This window comes from Stegostoma tigrinum, chromosome 40 (assembly GCF_030684315.1).
Source record: "Stegostoma tigrinum isolate sSteTig4 chromosome 40, sSteTig4.hap1, whole genome shotgun sequence".
NCBI classification, from domain to species: Eukaryota; Metazoa; Chordata; class Chondrichthyes; order Orectolobiformes; family Stegostomatidae; genus Stegostoma; species Stegostoma tigrinum.
Genome location: NC_081393.1, coordinates 5,477,773 through 5,491,388, shown reverse-complemented (window position 1 = coordinate 5,491,388; position 13,616 = coordinate 5,477,773).

The window sequence follows — 13,616 nt, the reverse complement described above, 5'->3', positions numbered from 1 at the left end:
CAGATCTCTGTAACCTCCTCCATCCCCTACATCCTTTCCTACCTCCATAAGTCTCTCCACCCCTCAACTCCTCCTTCCTATCTCTGTAACCTGCTCTGGGCCTACACCACTGCTAATCTCTGTAAACTCTGACAGCACCTACTCCCCTCCCTATCTCTGTAACCCCTCTAGCCCCTACTCCCCTCCCTATCTCTGTAACCCCCTCCAGTCCCTACTCCCCTCCCTATCTCTGTAACCCCCTCCAGCCTGTACACCCCCTCCCTATCTCTGTAACCCCCTCCAGCCTGTACACCCCCTCCCTATCTCTGTTACACCCTCCAGCTCCTACACCCCCTCGCCTATCTCTGGACCCCCTCCAGCCCCTACACCCCCTCCCTATCTCTGGAACCCCCTCCAGCCCATACACCCCTCCCTATCTCTGTAACCCCCTCCAGCCCCTACTCCCCTCCCTATCTCTGTAACCCCCTCTAGCCCCTACTCCCCTCCCTATCTCTGTAACCTCCCCCAGCCCCTACTCCCCTCCCTATCTCTGTAACCCCCTCTAGCCCCTACTCCCCTCCCTATCTCTGTAACCCCCTCCAGCCCCTACACCCCCTCCCTATCTCTGTAACCCCCTCCAGTCCCTACCCCCCTCCCTATCTCTGTAACCCCCTCCAGCCTGTACACCCCCTCCCTATCTCTGTTACACCCTCCAGCTCCTACACCCCCTCACCTATCTCTGTAACCCCCTCCAGCCTGTACACCCCCTCCCTATCTCTGTTACACCCTCCAGCTCCTACACCCCCTCGCCTATCTCTGGAACCCCCTCCAGCCCCTACACCCCCTCCCTATCTCTGTAACCCCCTCCAGCCCATACACCCCTCCCTATCTCTGTAACCCCCTCCAGCCCCTACTCCCCTCCAGCCCCTACACCCCCTCCCTATCTCTGTAACCCCCTCCAGCCCCTACTCCCCTCCCTATCTCTGTAACCCCCTCCAGTTCCTACACCCCCTCCCTATCTCTGTAACCCCCTCCAGCCCCTAGTCCCCTCCCTATCTCTGTAACCCCCTCCAGCCTCTACACCCCCTCCCTATCTCTGTAACCCCCTCCAGCCCCTACACCCCCTCCCTATCTCTGTAACCCCCTCCAGCCCCTACACCCCCTCCCTATCTCTGTAACCCCCTCTAGCCCCTACACCCCTCCCTATCTCGGTAACCTCCTCCAGCCCCTACACCCCTCCCTATCTCGGTAACCCCCTCCAGCCCCTACACCCCCTCCCTATCTCTGTAACCCCCTCCAGCCCCTACACCCCGTCCCTATCTCTGTAACCCCCTCCAGCCCCTACTCCCCTCCCTATCTCTGTAACCCCCTCCAGTTCCTACACCCCCTCCCTATCTCTGTTACCCCCTCCAGCCCCTACACCCCCTCCCTATCTCTGTAACCCCCTCCAGCCCCTACTCCCCTCCCTATCTCTGTAACCCCCTCCAGCCCCTACTCCCCTCCCTATCTCTGTAACCTCCTCCAGCCCCTACTCCCCTCCCTATCTCTGTAACCCCCTCCAGCCCCTACACCCCCTCCCTATCTCTGTAACCCCCTCCAGCCCCTACTCCCCTCCCTATCTCTGTAACCCCCTCCAGCCCCTACACCCCTCCCTATCTCTGTAACCCCCTCCAGCCCCTACTCCCCTCCCTATCTCTGTAACCTCCTCCAGCCCCTACTCCCCTCCCTATCTCTGTAACCCCCTCCAGCCCCTACACCCCCTCCCTATCTCTGTAAACCCCTCCAGCCCCTACTCCCCTCCCTATCTCTGTAACCCCCTCCAGCCCCTACATCCCCTCCCTATCTCTGTAACCTGTTCCAGTCCCTACACCCCTCCCTATCTCTGTAACCTCCTCTGTCCCCCAATAACCTTCTCTGTCTCTGTGTAACTTCCTCTGGTGCTTATACCCCCTCCCTATCTCTTTAACTCCCTTTGTCCCTACATCCCTCCCTATCTCTGTAACCTCCTCCAACACCTACACATCTCCCGATCTCAACTCTTCTTGCCGCTAAAGCTCTCCTTATCTCTGTAACCCCCTTCATCTCATACTTCCCTCCATATCTATGTAACTCCTTTCAGCTCCTACCCCCCTCACTATTTCTGTAACTCCCTCCGGCCTTACCTTTCTCTGTAACCTCCTCCAGCCTCATAATCCTCAGATCTCTGCACACCCTGAATACTAGAATTCCTGCCATGACTTCCTCAGTCTTTGGTGGCCATACCTTCAGTTGTTCTGATCCCACACTCTCTCAATCTGTCCATCCTCTGCCTGGCTCACACTGTCTTTAGGACACTCCTTAAGGCACTCTGGCATTTTGGCATGTCCCTGTGACGTGGGCTGTCATTGTCGTTTATCACTCTGTGGACACCCATGTTAGGATATATTACTCTGGGGACAATGACAGAACAAACATTCCTCTGTCTGTCCTGCAATGGATCATTACATTTCCAAACATCCTTTTTATGTATGTGCCTGTCAAATATTTCTCTATTTTATGTTCTTGGACAATTTTAATGTTCCAATTGCTCTTCGCCCACTGTTATAGAGTCATACAGCACAGAAACTGATCAGTCCATGCCGACCATAATCCCAAACTAAACTAGTCCCAGCCTGCTCCTAACCATTATCCCTTGAAACTTTTCCTATTCATGTACTTATCCAAATGTCTTTTAAACATTAGAATTGTACCCATATCCGCCACTTCATCAGGAAGTTCATTCCACAAATGAACCACACTTTATGTAAACATTTACCTCTCGTGCCTTTTTAAAATCCCTCTTCTCTCACATTAAAAATGTTCCCCCCAACCTTGAGACCCTCATCCCAGGGAAAAGCCAACTACCATTAACTCTATCTATACCCATCATTATTTTGTAAACTTCTATCTGGTCGCCTCTCAACCTCCTTTGTGAAGATATCCCAGCTCATCCAGCCTTTCTTTATAACTCAAACCCTCCATTTCCCAGCAATGTCCTGGTAAATCTCTTCTGAACCCCTTCCAGCTTAATAATATCCTTCTGACAACCAGGCAACCAGAAGTAGATACTGTACTCGAGAAGAGGCCTTTCTCCATTGGCTTGCTGTTCCCTCCTCTCCATCTGCCCATTGTCTTTGTTTATGTGCACCTTTGCTTCGGTCAAGTGTTGAATAACATGCCAAATTGCCCAGGAAATTCACTCAAATTTCAGCCCCTCATCCCCCAATATGTGTTTGTTCATTCCATTTTTGGAGGCAGTCCTTGTGAGGCTTTTATAGCAATCAGTCATGGGGAGTGAGGGCTTACAGCCGAATTGCCTCTATGCACGCTGTCCCAATTTCATTTGTTGCAGTCATTGTTAAAGACATGTGCGAGGCCATTTAATTCCTCACTGGCAGGGCAGTGCTCCTGATAAGGAAGAGAGTTAGTGATCAGTTTAGATTGGGTCTTATCAGGAGTAAGTGTTCGCCATCCTCGAGCCTTAGCGATTGCGCAGAGCAATTACTCTGAGCATTTTTCGAATCGTCATCTTTCTTTCTGTTTCAAGAGCTCTCCTAGAAGGTGGGACAGAGGGCAAACGTGATGGACCTGATAAGTCTTTAAGCTTGTACATGCATTCTAACTGACCTGAAAGTCTGAAATGGCCCACCAAAGAGGCAGCTTCATCTTCAGGCAATTAGGGACAGACAATACAGGCCTTGCTCGCAACATACCCTCTATTCATGACCTGTGCAGAAATCAGAAAACACATAGAGAAAGTTTTTTGTCCAAATTCAATCCACAGTTATTTTCAGATTTCATTGAACTAATGTGACTTAAAAGATAATCGACGGATGGGATGAACTTGTCCCACACAAGTGCATCATCCTGTTCATCACAACATTTGTAGGGAGTTGAACTGCTCCTCTGGGGGCTCTCGCTGAATTGGAATGGGAACTTGGAGCCTGAAATGATTGGAATGGTACATGGCCTCTGAAATATATACAAGGCCAAACGGGATGGTGGTGGGGAGGGAGGGAAAATCTCTTGGGCCCTGATCTCACTTTTAAAGAGACTTCTTCCATGGCCTATCTCTGGAAGGCACACCCATGTGTTATTCCCCACCTCCCCTAGCTCCTGTACAATGATAGATGTTAACACCAAAAGACAACCCAGAACAAGAAAACAACCGGCCATTCGCTCCCCAAGAATCCAGGTGGGGGTGGAGAAAGCCATGTCTCATGCAAGAATGAAGAGGAACCTGTCAGGGGACAGTTTGTAAAGGATCAGATTCCTAGGGCACTGATTGTCATTTGAGCCTTTTAGATGCACTGCTAGTGACAAAACAAGTTGGCTCCCTCCAGTCTCCTCAGTTCTACCAGTGGAGACAGACACTGAAGTGAGCGCAGACAGGTATGATCAAAGTGAGCATTACCCATGGGCTCCACATTACTGCTTGACCCTGATCTGGCGCACATTGCATCTGAACACCCCCATCATCAATCAGGAGCTAGCAGGATCTAAATCCATTTCAGCTTCCTGGTTTGGTTCTAGGGCTGGCTCCTGTGAATAACACTCCCTTTCATCAATTTCTCCTTAGAATTGGACTCTATTCTTTCAGGCTGACTATATGGACTGGCTCCTTATCAGTGCCAGTGCAGTTCTTCTGAGCACTATTAAACGAAGTTGATTTGTGCAAAAGGCCATGCAGGGACATGAGGGGCTGGCTGTCAACATCTGGTCTGGGGCTAAGATCAAGGACAGGGTGTGGGAGCAAAATTCAAAAAGTACAATCAAACCAGGTGTCAAACTAAGCCAAGGAGGAGCTGGTATTCAAAGTAACCCCAATGGGGAGGGAAGGGAGAAATAGGCAAAGGGAAGAGTGTTGGTATAATACCATCTCAAGCCATTGGACATATGCCAAGGAGGTTTGATATTGACCATTGAATAAAAACAACAAATTAAAAGATGTGCTGTTGCACTAAGAAAAAGATGGGACACAGAGATGGAGTGAAGAGAATTTCAGTTTCCCTGCCTTTCCTTTGTGGAGTATCTGCTGTTGGTTTCGTTCAGGCTGTGCTTTCTCATGTTTTATCCACTTACCCGTGTGATGTCATTCCTCACAATTTGAGTCGGTGGATGGTTTAGTAAAAACTGACCTGTTGCCCCTTACATCAATCCTGTATATGTCTAACAGGAGGAGAAATAACAGATTATCTTTGGAATGTAACGCATCATGTGACATGTTTTCACTCCCAGGAACTACTGTCATGGCCTTCTGCTTTTGACAAGAAAACCTCTACTTATGTCACACTGGTCCCTTAAAGAACTAGATGAAGCGCCAGGCTTCCAGGCATCAGTCATGACCAAGTGTCCAGTTTGCCTGGGAGATTTGGAATACCATGGGGAATGATCAACAAGACATTAATAATACATGGGATTTGACTCTGTTTCAAGCAGAAGGTGAGGTTAATTTCCAATAACCCTGGTCAAAGAAAGATCACCAAACAGTGAGTTGAGCTTCTGCAGGATTTAAGGTGAGAAATGAGATGTCTGTGCAGCAAAGTTGAGACACATTAAAACCAGGACACTGCCAAGCAGTGGTGGTTGCAGACTAGACATGTGCAGGGAACCAACAATTGTGGGGCCGTTGGATGAATTCTCAAGGGGTGACATTAATAAGGGGGCAAAACGCCCAAAAAATCAAAAATCTTGGATAAATCTTTAGGACTGTACCCAAATCAAGAATAAGATTTTCATTTCACATGAGTTTTGTTTCAGTTCTAAAACACTTGTTCATTTTAGTTGAACTGTCTGTTGTGTAATTTGACTATTAGTGATGCAAAGGATAGGCTAAGCCAGAGAGGAGTGATGTTTGTAGTTAAAGTTTCTTACCCACATGAAGAATCAGTTCTGGATCTTTTACTCACTTTAATTTAAGTGAGTTCTAAATTCCTCAGAATAAATTTCGAGAGCATCACTTCCCCATTTCACCTCATATCCTCAGTCAGTGCAAGACGAACAATTTTAAACTAATTTCAAGCCTCACCATCTCCAGTCTGATCACAACGCTGATGGTCTTTTCTTAGTGTTGTGTTCGCTTTGTAAAGAGAAGCTGATTTGGTCTTCTGTCTGAACACATTCGATCCGAGACAGATCAGCCAGAGACGCAGTCAGTGCAGTAACCTTCTCGTCCCACCTTGTGCCTCAGACGAAATCGGTTTACAAACCCATTGTGATGTCTGATCTCTCTTTATATCTTTGCTTGGTTCAAATCAGTAAACACTCCTCATTATTCTCCATCCTGTGTGAGAAACTGCTCAGTTAGGGAGCTGAGAGTCAGTAACCATGATGAACATTGACAGAACTGTGCTGATTGAGGGCAGCAAAGAGCCAGTGAGGGGACCTGACAGTGAGCATCAGGATCCATCATTAAGCAGGCTCCAGTTTCCAGACTGATCATGAGCAATGCCATGGGAGATATAGCAAATCTCAAATGAATGAGAATAATCTCCCAGCAACATGACACTTGTCTTACGTTAATAAATGACAGTGCCAGAGGAACAATTTCCCAGTAACCTTTCACACCTCATCATCTTCTGTTTAATCACTTTGCTGATGGCCTTTTCATAGCATAGTGTTCTCTTTGTAAAGTGAAGCTGTTTGATCTTCTCCCTAATCGCATTCACTCCTAGACAGATCAGCCAGAGACCCGGTCAGTGCAGTAACCTTGTCTTCCCTGCATCTGCTGAGGCAGCCTCGTGCCTCAGTTTACAAACCTATTGTGATGTCTGATCTCTCTGTGATGTGTGCACTTGTACTGTGAGGTCACGCATTGGCCTTTCCAGTTTGAGGGTCTTCACTGTGATCAAACTGCGAGTTACAAAAGCCCTCACTTTTCTGAGGTTGGAATATGTGGCTATTCTAGAGTGCATAGTTCTGTTCCAGACGTGGAAAATAGGGTGTGTGGTGGTGGGACTCTTAGCATTCTTTGTACCTTTCCTTGATAGTATACTGAGAACACTCATCACTCATGTCCACCCGCTAGTGATCACCAGGGGCTGAAAGTTGCTGCTTAGTGATGGAGCTGAGAATTAGAAGCAGGTTACCATCAATAACCTTTCCTGAACTGGGCGTGAGCATCTTGGCTGGGAGCAGTGAGTTAGTGAAGAAACCCAGACGTCAGGATCACTAATCATCAGTAACATTTGGAGATTAGGGAGTGAGCACCAAGCACTGCAAGGAGTTGATTTAGTCAGGGAGCTGACAGTGAGGATCAGGATCCCTTATTAACCAGGCTCCAGTTTCCAGATTTGTCATCAGCAATGCCACAGAAGATCAAGAAAATATCATTTGAACTAGAATAATCTCCTAGCATCATGACACTTGTCTAATGTTAACAAACTAGAGTGCGAGAGGAACAATTTCACACTGACCGTTTACACCTGACTATCTTCTGTTTACTCACTTTGGTGATGATCTTTTCATAGCGTAGTGTTCTCTTTGTCGAGTGAGTTGTTCCAGTGCAGTGACCATGCCTTCCCTCCACATGCCTCAGATGAAGCCAAGCCTATTGTAATGCCTGATCTCAGTGAGATTGACAGTGTGAGGGTCGTACGTGTTCTGTAAGGTCATGCTTTGACCTTCAATTTAACGGATTTCACCATGTTCAAACCCTGACTTAGAAAAAGTCTTGCTTTTCTGAGCTTAGAATATGTTTTTGTTCCAGAATGTAATAAGTAACTTCCAGTCTTTACAATTGACTGGTTTTGCATATCTCTATGATCTGTTTTTTAACTTCACATAGATCTGAAAACAAACATTTGAAAGCTGTTCATGACCATGAATCAATCGCTGTCTCTGCAATATTCAGTTCTAGGAAGGCAGTTATCAGCAACATAACATTGACTTTCAAAGATCCTTCCTTGCCCGATTACCACTGGTTCACACTTTCAAAAGGGGCTGTAGCCAAAATATCAAACCTCACACTTATCGAGGTTCACTTTCACTTGTCAATTATATGTTCACTCCACAACTGTTACTTTTGTTTTGGTTCTCATTTGACACAGCCCCATTCTGTGTTTACAACCCTCTCAAATCCAGTGGTTGCCAACTGGGAAATCCCTTGTTCATTCCAGTGTCTAAATTGTGGTTGGAAATGGTGAGCCTCAGTAGCCCGAGCACTGCTGCTTGGGGTGATCATTCTCCTGTTGATGTCGGTATGTGCAAGACCCCCTGCTGCTTGTCATCCACCTTTTGATTGGGCGTGCTGAGGTTCTGTGCCTTGTCCCCCACCTCTGCATTCGCTGACCCTGTTCAATTGTGGACTCTTGTGATGCACTTAACCAAAGGCCTTTTGCAAATGTACTGACTTCCTCTCCTTCTACTTTCCACAAGGCCAATCCAGTTCACTTCTCCCTTTGGAAATGCTGTTTGTTTGTTTTTGGCATCTCACCATTGCCCCACTTCCCGACAGATGGGATTTCTTATTTTTCTTGCCTTTGCTGTTACACTGACCACAGGATGTGTGCTGCCTGTTTGAAGATTGGTGCAATGTCAGCTAGCTGTCAGTCCTTGACATTGAACTTTCCTCTCAGGCTTCAGTGTGTGCACTCCTACCTCTGCACTGCCTTCCCGAGATTCTTTTTAAATGCACACATCATCTCTCCAGACCAGTTCCCTGAAAGCTAGTTATTTTTTCATATTTTGCCTCCCGTTATCTTCACATGCAGTTATCTCATTTCTCCTCACCTGATGTTTGTTAGAACAGGCTCTGCTTCAAGTCTTTTTGGAAAACTATTTGTTGTCATTTCTCTTGTACAAATTCTCAGTACATTTCATGAAGGAACTTTGAATTCTGAATGATTTAGAAGCATTTTATTCCAGAAAAGCCTGGTGATAGTCAGGCCGATAATCATAAAAAAGACAAAGGAAGGGTTGAGAATTGACTGAATCATTTGATTGTATTGAGGAGTTTTGAACTACCTTTCAGAAGAATTTGAGACTTTTATTTGTCTTGACATTTTATTTCTTGTTCCTGGGCTGACTGCCACTTTGAAACTTGTTCACGTCAATGTGTTTGATAGAGGGCATTTTGTTCACAGGCCCCTCTGTGACTCCCTAAGGATGATCCATTGATCGGGGAATGTGGCATGGCCATGCTTTCCTTATTTGTTTTTTAATGTAAATGTGCCCATCTCTCTTTGTAATTGTAGGCCCTTGCTTGGTTCGCTTGCTGTCTGAAGGATCATTGTTGGACTTCCCATCCTGCCATCCTCTCTTTCCCTCATTTATTGTGCGGCAAAGTCCATATTTTACTGGGTTGTCTGAGTAGTGATAGTTTTCAGTTTGAATGCCTGAGACAACCCATCAAGTGCAATTCAAGACTTCTGCTAATTCTGATCCATCCAAGTTTGAATTTTAAGCTGGAAATTGTTTTTTTTGGCTTAGCTCGGCAGGGGTCAGTGGCATAGCATTTTATTGTTCAATGGTTTGGCTCTGACACTAGTCACAAATTTGTGCAGGAAGTAGCTGAGAGCCCCTTCCACACCCCTTCTGTGGCTGGCCGCCTCCCATGCCAAGCGTGTTAAGATCAGAATCAAAAACAAAAATTGCTGGAAAATCTCAGCAGGTCTGGCAGCGTCAGTGGTTTTAAAAAAAAGTCAATATTTTGGGTCCGTTGACCCTTCTCTAGAAGTTCTTGTGTTAAAATCTGATCATGTTGCTTCAGTTTGATTTGCTGTACCCATCCATCCATCAGTGGCCCACCCAAATATATACAGATGGCCTTTGAGGCTGACAAATTTCAAAAGGTGTGGATGTAGATGGCGGACAGGGTCTCTTAAGATGTTGACAATTTGGATGAAGAAATTGACTGTGTTATTTCCACGTTTGCTAACAACACAAGACGAGGTGGGAGTGGGAGTGGTGAGGAGAGTGTAAATGGACTTCATGGTGATTTAGAGATGTTGAGTGAGTGGGCATCTGCACAGCTGATGAATGCAAAGTCCTCTTGATAGAGAAAAAACAGAATGACAAATTTTTTGTCAAATATGGATAGATCAGAAACTATTGATGTACCAAGGGATCTGGCTGTCCTCGTATACTTGTCACTGAAAGCAAGCACGCAGGTTCAGCCAGCAGTTTGGAAGGTGATAGTAAGTTGTCCTTCCTATGTGAGTGTCTGAGCCCAGTGCTAAGGAGGTCTTTCTGCAGCTGTTCAGGGCCCTGACAACACCATACCTGGAATATTGCATGCAGTTTTGGTCTCTCACCAAAGAAAATGTTTACTTGTCATGGCTGGACTGTTACAGATGTTCATCAGACTGACTACTGGGATGTCAGGTGTGTCACATGAACAGACAGTGGTTGACTATGCCAATAATTCACGGGAGTTTACAAAAATGTATAATTTGTGTTTATTCATGGGCTGAGGGATCACTGGCTCGGCTAACATTTGATGCCCAGTCCTAATCCTGAGCAGATAGTTCAGAGACAACCATATTGCTGTGGCTCTGGACTCAGACCAGGTAAGGATGGCAGTGTCCCTCCCTAAATAACATTTGTGGACCAGATGGGTTTTTCTGGATAATCAGCAATGGATCCATGGTCAACATTGTACTCCTACTTCCCAATTATGGTTAAATTCAAATTCCACCATCTGCTATGGTGAGAGTCGATCCCAGGACGTTAGAACATTACCTGGATCTCTGGATTAATCATCATGTGATATATCACTGGGCCATCACCTATCCTAAGGAGAGCAAATCTCATTGTAACATCAAAAATGTTGACAGGGTTGGACAAAGTGAATGCGATGATGATGCTACACTGGCATGTTGGATGACTTAATCCAGGCAAGGGGTCACTATCTCAAAATGTAGGATAAACTGTTTTGGACTGAGATGGTGAGAAATTTCTTCACGCAGCAAGTGTTAAAGCCAGAACTACACACTCAGTGAAGAGTCAACCAGAACATCTTCATAGTTGAGAAAGAAGAAGTGTTTGGGACTTCTTATTTAACAATTGGCTTCTGGACAAGGAAGGATTTTAGAAGGGAAAGGTAAAAACTGTTTTTTCTGCAAAATTATAGATTTACAATAAAACCCTTGTTACCCAGTGTAAGTCTTCTCTTGCCTCGTTCAACATGTAAACATCGAACTTTTCAACAAGTTATGGAGATAGAGGGGAGTATGGCATCAAATTGAGGATCAGCCATGGTCATATTGAATGGTGGAGTTGGCTGGGCAGGCTGAATGGCCTGCCCTGCTCCAATTTTCCATGTTGTGGTGTCAGCCGTTGTGTGGAGATTGTCTACTCCCAGCAAGACAGTTCAATGTTCAAGGGAGAGTGCAACGGGCATTTGCTCTGCCAAGCAAAGTGGGCAGCCCAGATTTCAAATCATCAGCGGGAGAGCGGGGATCAGGGATAATTTCTGTACACACACACTCATACTCATACTCACACTGTCACACACATTCTGGTGGGAAAGTGCAGCACCAGTGAGCCGGAAAAGAAATTCCATCCAAACTTTGCAAAGGCTGTGGGACTTGGCCTTGAGGACCTAGTTGACAGGCTGATGGGTGACGAGTTGGCATGTGGGGGTAAATTGGGCAGATTTTTTTTCAAGGAAGCGGAACACCCTAAAGGGTGTTTGTGTGTGAATATATTCTGGAATAAACTGATTCGATTGTGTGCATTTATCAGGGAAGGAGGATCCTCGTATTGCCAGCTGATTTGTTACTCTGCCTACACAAAATTCATGTCAATTCTGTGTTGAGCTTTCCAGAGACTGGGCTAATATGTAAGTTTTGACATCCACATTTAAGAGTTTCCTCCTGGTTGACGGGGTACCATGACAATACACTGGAAGTGACTTCTTTCTTTGGAATAACATGGCGCTTTGTCCAAGGCTTCTTTCTTTGGAATAACATGGCTCTTTGTCCAAGGCTCCTATGTGGCATGAAGACACTGGCAGAGGGGATTCTAATGTATAAAAACACCAGGATCTTTGCCTCAGAGATAGTAGGTACTGCCGAGGCTGGAGAATCTGAGATAACAAGATGTAGAGCTGGATGATCACAGAAGGCCAAGCAGCATCAGAGGAGCAGGAAAGCTGACGTTTCGGGCCCAGACCCTTCTTCAGAAATGGGGGAGGGGAAGGGCGATCTGAAATAAATAGGGAGAGAGGGGGAGGCAGGGAGAAGATAGGTGGAGAGGAGACAGACCGGTCAAAGAGGCGGGGATGGAGCCAGTAAAGTTTGAGTGTAGGTAGGGAGGAGTTGGATTGGTCCAGGGAGGACGGACAGGTCAAGTGGGCAGGATGAGGTTAATTGTAGGAGATGGGGGTGGGGCTTGAGGTGGGACGAGTGGATAGGTGGGAGGAAGGACAGGTTAGGGAGGCGGGTACGAGCTGGGCTGGTTTTGGGATGCAGGAGGGGGAAGGGGAGATTTTGAAGCTTGTGAAGTCCACATTGATACCACTGGGCTGCAGGGTTCCCATGTGTGGAAATTTAGTCAAGCGGCCAGTTGTTGGGCTACTAACTCTGAGGGGCGAGGGGTACTGAAACTGAGTTTGGATAGAGGGGCGAGGGGGCAGGAATCTGGCCCCTGCCTGTTCTCTGGCCAGCCTCCACCTGCTAACCACTGGAGCAATCCTGATGGTTTTTGGGAGCCTGCTGTGCCGGAGCTGGCAGCTGCATTTGTGATCGAGTTCTTGATTGGCTCGGCAAAGCACTTGGGGGCATTGTGCCTTTGTGAAAATGGGATGCTATGCCATTGCAGCACATTGTTGTCCTGCATGTGAGAGTGGTGCTAGAGGTTGGAAATTGCAGCACCAATTGCCACCAGAATGAGGCGGTGTGAGGTTTGAATGCACCTTTCTCCAACCCCGCCCCCACCACCCCATCCCCAGCACAGTTTCTAAATCTCTATAAGCTTTCCATGAGCTTGGCTGAACATCTCCTGATGTATTTTCTCAATCGATTTGTGATAACAGCCTAATGGGCCATTGTGGGGATGGTTCAGCTTAGGTTTACCACATCAACCGTGTTTACTTTGATACACTATTTGCCGTAATTGGTGTTTAAAGAGTGAAGCCTCGACTGTTTGTTTGGACAGGCCTCAGGAGCTCATTGTCTGGCTCATCGAACAAGTGTGTGTGTGTGTGTGTGTGTGTGTGTGTGTGTGTGTGTGTGTGTGTGTGTGTGTGTGTGTGCGTGTGTGTGTGTGTGTCGCCCTTGGTGTTCACTGCCCCTTTTGTGGTGTGATGGTACAAGGTCAGGTGAATCTCTTCTGGAGAGCTCCAACAGCTGTTTGATCACCTTATCAGCGTGCAGTCTGTCTCATCTCACTTTGCACACATTCACTCAGCAAGGATTCGCCCAGAGCTTCTCTGGGTAAAGCGACAGCCATCTTCCAAGGCAGCTGCAGACCATTCAACCCGGCTGATTACTGCTGTCCACTTCCTAACAGTGACTGGCCTTCTCAAGGAGTTGATTTGGCCGGGAGCACGCAGGACGGTTCTTAAAAGGGACCACTCATTACAAGTCTGCTGCTGACTATGTCTCACACACTGTCAGCATTTCTTCCGCGCTCTCTCTCATTTATTTACTTACCTAGCTCCCCCTAAATCTCAGTAA